This window comes from Poecilia latipinna, unplaced genomic scaffold (genome assembly GCF_001443285.1).
Source record: "Poecilia latipinna isolate Pla-1442-1.1 unplaced genomic scaffold, P_latipinna-1.0 Scaffold2522, whole genome shotgun sequence".
Classification (NCBI taxonomy): Eukaryota; Metazoa; Chordata; class Actinopteri; order Cyprinodontiformes; family Poeciliidae; genus Poecilia; species Poecilia latipinna.
Genome location: NW_015115138.1, coordinates 12,393 through 22,043, shown reverse-complemented (window position 1 = coordinate 22,043; position 9,651 = coordinate 12,393). Strand labels below are relative to the sequence as shown.

The following is a 9,651-nucleotide window of genomic DNA, read 5'->3' as shown; positions in this document are numbered from 1 at the left end:
AAACAAGTCCAGACAGAACAAGGCTTAAGGAGCTCCGATCGCCCTGCTGCCACATACAAGATGGCGGTGACGTAGTGCAGGACTCAGCGCTCAGTGAGGCGTCTACGTCATTCACGTCTATGGTCTCAGGATGGTGTATACTAGCATAATTGACAGCGCCAAGGCCCTTCTCCTGGCTCAGATTGGTTCTTTCTGACCAAACTGTGCATTAGCACTGGGAGAATACAGAGGAGCTTAAATTGTAAAACACTGTGACAACATAGTGACAGTTTTAGCAAATATGTAGAAAATATTATTTTTTCTTATAAAAATTACATAGTTCAGCTTTAATGTTGTTGGATGTTATGTTCCTGTTGTGTCCTGTTGATATTTCACTTGTCATATTTCTTGCTTATACCCAACTAGAAATGTAAAATTGCATTTTTGCTAATTTTATCAAATTTACACTTATATTTTCAGCATTGACATTTGACAAACTATGATGTTTACAGTTGTTTTATGTTTTTTCTATTTTTTTATGTTTTTATGATGTAAAACACTTTAGTCAGCCTTGTTGCTGAAATGTGCTAATAAATAAACTTGATTAAATAGGCACTGTACTTTTTAAATATATTAAAAAATAAAAATAGAAAAATTATTTAAAAACATATGATAAATGCTCTTTGTCTAACTTTATCAGCTTTCCTCATAAAATATTGGAAAGAGCAACTCAGTGTCCAACCAGCTCTGAGCTCAGTTCAGGTTTTGTTCTTAGAGCCATTTTACCCATGAGCATAAGACAATACCTGAGGATGCGCTTATTAGCACCTGCAATTTTCTTTCACCTGTAGCTAAATACCAATTTGTGCCTTTCAGCTCCATGAAGTATATGTGCTATACAACCTGTCACTCTACCAATTGGGAAAAGCTGTGTGATTTGTGTGTGTGTGTGTGTGTGTGTGTGTGTGTGTGTGTGTGTGTGTGTGTATGTGTTCTCACAGAAGCCTAATTGTCCAGCTCCCAGGGAACTTGTAATGCAGCCACAGTTCATTTAGTGACTCTATCTGCCCCAATTAGAGAAGAGTAGAATGGGATTTAGTCACAAGCACTTATGATAACCACACTAATAGCTTCCTGTGATCCAGAAGAAATGGTCTTAATTATCTGTCGCTCACACAGTTCCCCGCTTGCACCTTTCTTTACCAGCTTCTACAAATCCACGAATGAATTCATTTGTAGTCTGAGCAGTATTAGAGTCCGGCCTTTGACATTTCAAAAACAGAAAAAAAAACAAAACAAAACACGATAGAATAAGAGGGATAAAGTCAAGAGTACTTAGAATTTGAAAAGAGATGTGGCTTTGTCAAAGTTTGTTGCTCTTAGGCTGGAAAGTTGCTTCCTGTTTTACTTCAAAAGATAGTTTATGTGGAGATGGATGGAGCTGAATACACAGCGAGGCAGTAGCTGGGTTCAATTCCCGGCCCGGGATCTTGATTCATGTAGTCTGCATGTTCTCCCTGTGCAAGGTGGCTTCTCTCCATGTTCTCCAGCTTCCTCCCACAGTGTGTGTGTCCATGGTTGTTTGTCCTGTCTCTCTGTTGCCCTGCGATGGACTGGCAACCTGTCCAGGATATACCCCCGCCTCTTGCCCATTGACCGCTGGAGATAGGCACCAGCACCCCTAGTGATCCATTAGGGTGTGAAGATAATGGATGGACGGATGGAAGTTTGCTCACAAGATGGGTAATAAAAAAACATCATCCTCTGACCACTTTCTGTCATGTTTTCTGCCAGTAGGAACATCGCTGACCACGACTCATGATGCAAAAAGAGTTTCTATTGCAAATTTGAGAAATACACTAATTTCGATACAGCTGAAAAACCACCTCAATTTAGCGCAAAACATTTGATTAAATGTTTCCATTAAGCAAATTTATTTCATTACTTCCAATATGCGCAATTTTATGATTAATGAAAACACAGCTAATGACCCTGAACATGTAATTGAAGCGACAAAAGGCAGTTTTGGATGAAAGCATGATTGTGTTATGAAGGCTCAGTAAGTGTTCCCATGTAGATTTAATAAAAATCTGTGTTGGGATTTTTATGTTACTACATTAATGTGGACATATGCGCTCTAACCAATCTCACTGCTCTTGAGCCACTTTCCAAGCTCCGTCCTCTACACTGAAAAACAAATCTGTGTAAAATTCCTTCCTTTCGGCAGAAAGGAAGGAATTTTACATTTTGAACATGTAACAGGTGTTTTTCCTGTATTTTCTATTTTACAAGCTGTAGTAGTTACCTGTACACTGGAACATGTACCGTTTGGACTTCAGTTGGTTTAGAAAGCTTGAGTAACTTTCTTGGCACCTCTGTGGTAAACGTAAAAATAAACCAGAACATTTTTTCTGAGTAAAATGCTTTTGAAAATAGTAGTAATTAGCTGACGTTGTTTGACTTTGGGAGACTCAGTGAGTATATTATAGTAAACTATTTTGCTGTCTTATTTTGAAGTGTTTTTATTTTACTCTGAAAAATCTTTATAAATAATTTTAAAATGTAAAGTTTTAAAATTATATGTATGCTTTATAATCCATCTTACATGGTTTATAAATGTAAGATGAGATTGTTTGCTGTGATCACTGTATTTTCTTTTTCAAACTCCAAGTGCTGGCAGCCATTTATGCCGTTATCTCATGATGAGTTATATTTGGTAGCTGGATTTGCTTGACCCATCTTAAAATAAATATGTTCCACAAAACTCCCAAAAATACCTGCATGTATGACAGTCAACATCTGCTGTGAGTTTCTCTTGATCTAGCTTTCCATTGTGTGATGGTTATGTGATCAGAGGTTTTATTTATTTTTTTGGGAGACATGCTCTAAAGTTGAAGGACAAGGCAAATGTCTGAACTGCAAGAATAGCAGCTGGTGCAGGAAAATGTAGCCTGGTAAAAACCAGCCTCTTGTCCTACGCTTCACTTTGTGCATTGAGTACGAACCCTCAGATATTGAGAAACAATAGCATTCCTCGAGGTGTAGACTCTAAGTTTTAAATGATCTGATGTGATTTTACCCAGTTGCTAACACTTGGCCATGACATTTGTAATGTGCCAGGCCAACCATGAAGGAAGCTACGCTATGATGTTTATCAGAAGTTGCCTGCACTTTAAATAATCCCTGACAATATCTTTGATGAAATGAAATGTCTTACAAATTCCACCTAGCAATGGCTAAGTTCAAAAACTGCTTTAGATACTATTCATGCGTTCGTATAGTTTGATATTGTTTGATGATCTGACACAATTCAGAAACAGGACAAGGTCCCCTTATTCATTTACTCTGGTATACTATCATGAAGGAAGCAAAAATGAAACCTATTTGAATGCTGACAAACACTTAAAGTGTAAGAACAAATATTTCCTGGAGCTGTGAGTTCATCACTGAAGCAGAAAGTGTTGAAAACAATTATATAGAAGAACCTGTCCTCTATTAAGCTACTGTCCTTGGATTTTGCAAGTGTGTGTTGCTTGTAATTCTCCAAAGTGGCTTTCACACTCAGAGAAACGCCACTGAACCATCAAACAACACACTTTTAAAATCTCTAACAGCCCCCTGAAGTCTACTTAAAGCTGCTTGTAAACCTCCCAAGTCTCTTCTCTAAAACTTTCATTAGGCTTAGTGGCTTCTCTTTCTCTTGGAGAGAAGAGTCCTTGCTGTCTGTCTTCCCTCTTCTTTGTTTCACACTTTCAGATTTCTCTGTCTCATTATTCTCATCAACTCTCCTTTTCCTCGTCTCTGACTCTTTGTGTGACCCTGAAACTTGTGCCTAATGAATCATCTGAGGGGGCGTGTACATTTAAAGATTGTATCTGTTCGGTTGTGTGGTTCAGAAGTGAAGGCTAATGAGGCAGTAATTTAGCAATGATCTCTTAGCTGTTATAATAAACAACTGAGACATGAAGCAATTCTTTTGGCCTGCTGATACAATTTATTGGGGCTCAAAAATAACTGGACACATTGTAATTTGCCTGCATGTGAAATCCCAGAATCCTGAATGATGTGTTCAGTCATAGCCATTCATGATTGGTGTCATGTTTGTTTGTTTTTTCAGTTTATTTTAAATCTAACAATAAAACGCTTAGGCTACATATGTCTCATTTCGCTGACCCTTTATTGCTGTCTTCCAAGTTTTGGCATTCAGCATCTTAAAGTATATGTAAAGGTTTGGATATTTTTAAAGTAGTTATCCCTATAACTGGAGCATCATCATCACCATTTTCACTCGCTGCCTTCACTACCTGCCTGGAAGAGATAAGGACGTGGATGAATCAGAATTTAAACGAAACTGAGGCCATATTGATTGGCACACCCCACCAAGGTTCAATCTTCAACTTTGACGACTATTTCCTTCTCTGGACAAGACATCCCCCTTTCCACCACTGTTACAAATCTTGGAGTAAGAATGGATTCTCATCTAACATTTGAAAATCATAATAAGTATCTGTTTAAAACTTGTTTCTTTCATCTTCATAATACCTCCAAAATTCGACCATCTTTCTTTCTCTGATGCCGAGTCTCTCGTCCATGCCTTTATCTCCTCCAGGCTCGACTACTGCAACTCTGTTTGTTGGAATCCATAGAAAACATCTTCAGAAGCTTCAATACATTCAAAACAGCGCAGCCAGGATTCTATTGAGAGCCCGTAAATCTGACCATATTATACCTATTCTGCATGACCTTCATTGGCTTCCTGTCACCTACAGAATTCAGTACAAAATCGCTCTCATTACCCATCAGTGTTTAAACTGAACCTCACCGGATTATCTGAAGGACCTTGTCATTCCACTTTCATCCACCAGATCTCTACGATCACAAGGCTGCAACTTCCTCCACCTTCCTTGTTCCAGATTAACCCAAATTTGGGTCCTCTAGTGACAGGGGTGTCAAACTCCAGTCCTCAAGGGCCGCTGTCCTGCAACTTTTAGATGTGCCTCTGCTGCACCACACCTGAAAAGAATAATTAGGTCATTAGCAAGGCTCAGGAGAACCGATCTACACAGGGAGGAGGTAATTAAGCCATTTCATTCCACTGGTCTCATTTCATTCCAACACTGCAGGACAGCGGCCCTTGAGGACTGGAGTTTGACACCCCTGTGACATTGTGAATGACAACCTGAGACCAACAGGTTAAGGACCATGGGAGATCGGGCATTCGCTGTGGCAGGCCCCCGTCTCTGGAACTCTCTCCCGGACCATTTGAGAGCTCCGCAACCACTGGTTGACTTTAAAAGACGCTTAAAGACTTTTCTATTTAAGCAAGTCTATTCTGCCTCCACATGATTTTTATGATGCTGATTTTATCCTTAATTTTAGTTGTACTGTGTAGCACTTTGAGATTTTTGCTAATGAAAAGTGCGGTACAAATTAAATTTATTATTATTATTATTATTGCCATTGAAAAGAGCAGAAAAGTGAAAACAAAGAACACAAGACATCTGGTTCCACAGTGAAAGGTTTTGTCTGCTTTATTCAAACTCTAGCTAGTTTACCTCTAGCTTGCCTAGATTCTCTAACTAGAGTTTGGTCAGACACTTCCCCTCAATTCGTTTGGGAACGTCTCAATGCACAATTGAACTCTGATGCGAACCAAAAAAGCAAACTGTTGTTTGTCAAAAAACTAGATTTTGGCTTGGTTGAAGTGAACTCTGGTGCAGTTCGGAGGCATATGTGAATACCAAGCTGACCAGAGACCACTCCAGAACCAGAAACTAGAATAAAGTGCAGGGCATTGTGGGTTAATAAAACCAAAACAAACAAGCACATCTGGATGCTAGCTGGGGAATTGGCTCATGCTGACCCCATTGTTGAATAGTTTTTTTTTTGTGACAAATACAGCAAAGGCAAAGAGAGAAATCCTACAACTGGTAAAATCTGATGCTATTCTGGTATTGTTCATATTTAGTTAAGAAGGAAGTTGCACTCAGTGTCTTCTTCATTAGTTTTCCTGTCATTTCTCATTTTTCAAATGGTTTGTTTTGTCTGACACAGTGCAGCTGAAAATGTAACAAATGTAGCAATTTTGGTCCTCAGTCAAACCGACTACCAGAATATCAATTGTGAAAACACCCCATGTTGCACCCCTCAGTTTTTTTAATGAATTAAATTTGCATTAGAAATGTAATGATAGAAAATCACTGCATTGAATGATTTCCCAGCACAGGTTGAAAACATTTTAGTGTCTGAAAGAGAACAAGAGCATCAGCATCTGATTTGTCAGGATACGGCGAGAGTTAAAACATTTAGGTGTATGAACAGATTTTAGAGCAGGCTTCTCTAACCTTTCCCTGTATTTATGTTTTGCTGGAAGAGAGAGAAACATGGTTCAACAGTCTTCCTCTTTTCTTCCACCTGACCTGCAAGATGGGAGCTGACAGTAGATCAGAGCTTTCAGCGGTAAGAAGCAATGTGAGGGGAGCGGACAGTGCTGCTGGGCTTCAGAGATAGTTAAGAATCTGTTGGAAGGCAGGTTTCCTCTGGCACAGGGAATTGTCCAAGACCTTGTGGGCCAGCAGATTACAGAAAACACATGGATGTTTGGGGCAGATGGATGAATATGATAGGACATCTGTGCTATTATAGCTGCCCTAGTGTCCCCTGATAGAGTGAAATCAGAAATGTTTGCTTTTCATGCAGGAGTTGAAGTTAGGTGACTTTTTTGATCAAGTGAATTAGCTCTTCACAATGAATGTGTGCAGTTTCAGACTGTCAGATATGCAATTGACCACATGTTGGTGGACAAGGATAGCTGGATGGACTTCATAAACAAATAAAGGTACGATTATGCACAATTTTCAGTTTTACTCCAAAAACGAGATAGTCCAGAAAAAATTGAAATTATATAAAATATTATTTCAGTTTTTTTTTGTTGCTTTACTTAAATAAAGCATAAATATATATTTTGTAAAGCAACTACATGAATAAACTAAGGTTGAAATTGATATACAGCATCCTGTTGTCAGTGCTTTGCCTCACCACACGTCACTGCACTGACGAGGTTGTTGGTCTTTCACCATCTACACTTTGCAGCTGAGACATTAAAAAGCACAATTCCTCCTCCCTTTGCCACTGCTGCCCCAGATTGAAGGCCTCCCAGATGCTAGGTCAGGATCTCTGGAGATTTTCTAAAGTGAATAGAGGAGTGAAAGCAGGAAATTCCAAACTGCTCATTTAAGTGGTTGGTACCTTTTGAAGTCCTCTGGAAATCAAAAGGAAAAGTGTTGCAGCCATTTCAGCTCTTGGCAACAACGCAGATTTACAGAACCTCACAATGGTACCTACACCTCTTGAACTTTTTCTGACTTTGTTACTTCTATTTTAGTGAGATTTTATTTGAATAATAAAAAAACATAAACTGGAACTTAACAGTGAAGTGGAAGAAACATACATTGTTTCAATTAGTTTTTATGCTTTCAGAAAAAAAGTTCACTACATTTGTATACATCTCCCCCGAGTCTATATACTTTGTGAAACAACCTTCTGCTCTAATCACAGCAGCAACTCTCTTCCACTGCAGTTTCTTTGTATTGTGTAGATTTATGCAGTGGAACGTTTGCCTGTTTTCACTGCTAAACATCTCCAGCTAAATCCAATCAAATAAAGAGAATTTGTGAACATCAGTTCAATTTTACAGCTGGACTTTGATCTCATTCACACTGAGGCAAGTTTGGGTTTATCCACAAACATTTTTATTGACCAGAAACAATCATTTTTGAAAACTAGTTTTTCAAGAACACAGCACTTTATTAAAACTTACAAGTTTTGTGCTTTTTAAAATTATAATTATTTCTAAAGAATTTTCATCTGAACTCTTTTTAGGAACCTGTCAAATGCTGATTGTGCTGTACCTCAGGTTTGACCAAAGGCAGTAGAGGAAGTGAATGAAATCATTCAGTCTTTGTTGGTAACGCTTCCAAATATCAAATTAACATTAAAAGGCACTTCTTTCTTCACAGTGGAGGAAATATCTGGTAAGCTACATAGCGTTGAACTTGTACATTACATACGTCACAGCCAAGCATTAGCATTTGTTCAAAATGTAAAACTTCAACAGGGTCTACGCCTCCGGAAAGCAAATGTTTCTCAGTAGCAGCGAGTCCACTGAACGAAGTGTGACATAAAACAAGGGCCCAAGAAAATATTATCAAAAGTTGAGTCACTGTTGGGTTGGTTGGTGAACCTCCCCCTGTCTATAGGTTTTGGGTCCTTCCACTTTTTAAAAGAGACTGAATACAGTTGTGCTCTACTTGTTTTAGATTTTTTTTGTTAAAAACATAAAGTCAAATTAAATCCCACCAATATGGCTGCAATGTGAGAAATTATAAAAAGGTTTAAGAGGTGCACATTTGCAAGGCACTGTTAACAGAGAAGCGTAACTTTGTACTATTCTGCATGTATCCAGACACCTAGTATGAAAGCTGTATTGACCAAAAACCAACAGATTGTTTTTGTTTTGTCTTTATTATTGGACATAACCCAACATTTTCTCAAAATAAAAACCAAATGTGGAACTGCAAAGTTCCAGCGGTATTATTTTAGGAGCAGATACCATTCTGATATCGTCTGTCGGGTCGCTGGGTATTATTGGCTCAACGGCCACTCACCCAACTCTTCCCACAACACACTTTCACAAGATACATGCAACATGACTCTACTGCGGCCCAAAGTAACTTCATTACACAAGATTCAATGAGAACCACATGACATCTATCATGACAAATTAGTGGAAACTGTGAGGGTGTGTGTTGGTGTGTGACTGAGATGTTTTTAAGCTCTGGGTTAAGGAAGTTCACTGGAAATCTAAACTCTTCCAAAACATTAGAGGCATATTATGTTTGGCAACTCTGCATCTGGATACTCCCTGTGTTGAATTTAATGTGAGGATATGGGAATCAGACACGGTTTTAAAATCACAAAGACAGCTATGCAGAACTTAAAAATGTTTTGTTTACATCAAGTGATGTTAAGTTTTTGGAGTTACATTACCATTGTGTATTAAACTGTGATTCAAACGCTTATTTGAAAACACATAACCTTTATAAATCTTAAAGCCACACATGATTACTAGTTATCAGTAGCTTCGTTTCCATTTCAAATGTCCGCAAGACTTTGTCATTGTCAATATGCCACTAATGTCGAAAAGACAAAACTTCACAATTGCGGTGTTTCTATTAAATAAGAAACACAATTAAAATCAAACGTGAATAAGCTTGTTTATGCGGTAACTCATTAAAAAACATGCATCAACTTCCGTTGTCGTCTTCTTTGTGGTTTGCACCAGTGGCAAGGTTCAGCTGTTGCTCATGCGACTCATGTGATGTCATGCTGTATTTTCCGGACAATAGAGCACACCTTACTATAAGCCGCACCGACAAATTTCTTGAAAACCAAAAAACAACTGGAAACATACATACATAAGCCGCATCGGGCGATAAGCCACTGGTATCTTCGCCGCTCTCGGTTTTCACAAGAACGCAGCGGAGAGCTGTGTCCTTAATAAACCTGCTGGATTTATTAAGGACGCAGCTCCTCTGTATCCAACACCAAACCATGGATTCGTTCACGCCGAGCTTACGTGCAGCGGCTCAATTTCCTTCCTGTGCTGCCAGA

The 9,651-nt window shown here is 38.7% G+C and overlaps 1 long non-coding RNA gene across 1 annotated transcript in view; it reads right to left on the bottom strand.

Annotated features, from left to right (window-relative positions):
- Window positions 1-4,879: 4,879 nt before the first annotated feature.
- LOC106938153 (uncharacterized) overlaps window positions 4,880-9,651 on the bottom strand; it is a 10,840-nt gene continuing 6,068 nt past the window's right edge. The window contains exons 2-3 of the long non-coding RNA XR_001422550.1: window positions 5,258-5,267; window positions 4,880-4,952 (exon numbers count right to left, since the gene is read on the bottom strand). This is a non-coding gene — a long non-coding RNA (uncharacterized LOC106938153). The remainder of the gene's footprint in view (window positions 4,953-5,257; window positions 5,268-9,651) is intronic.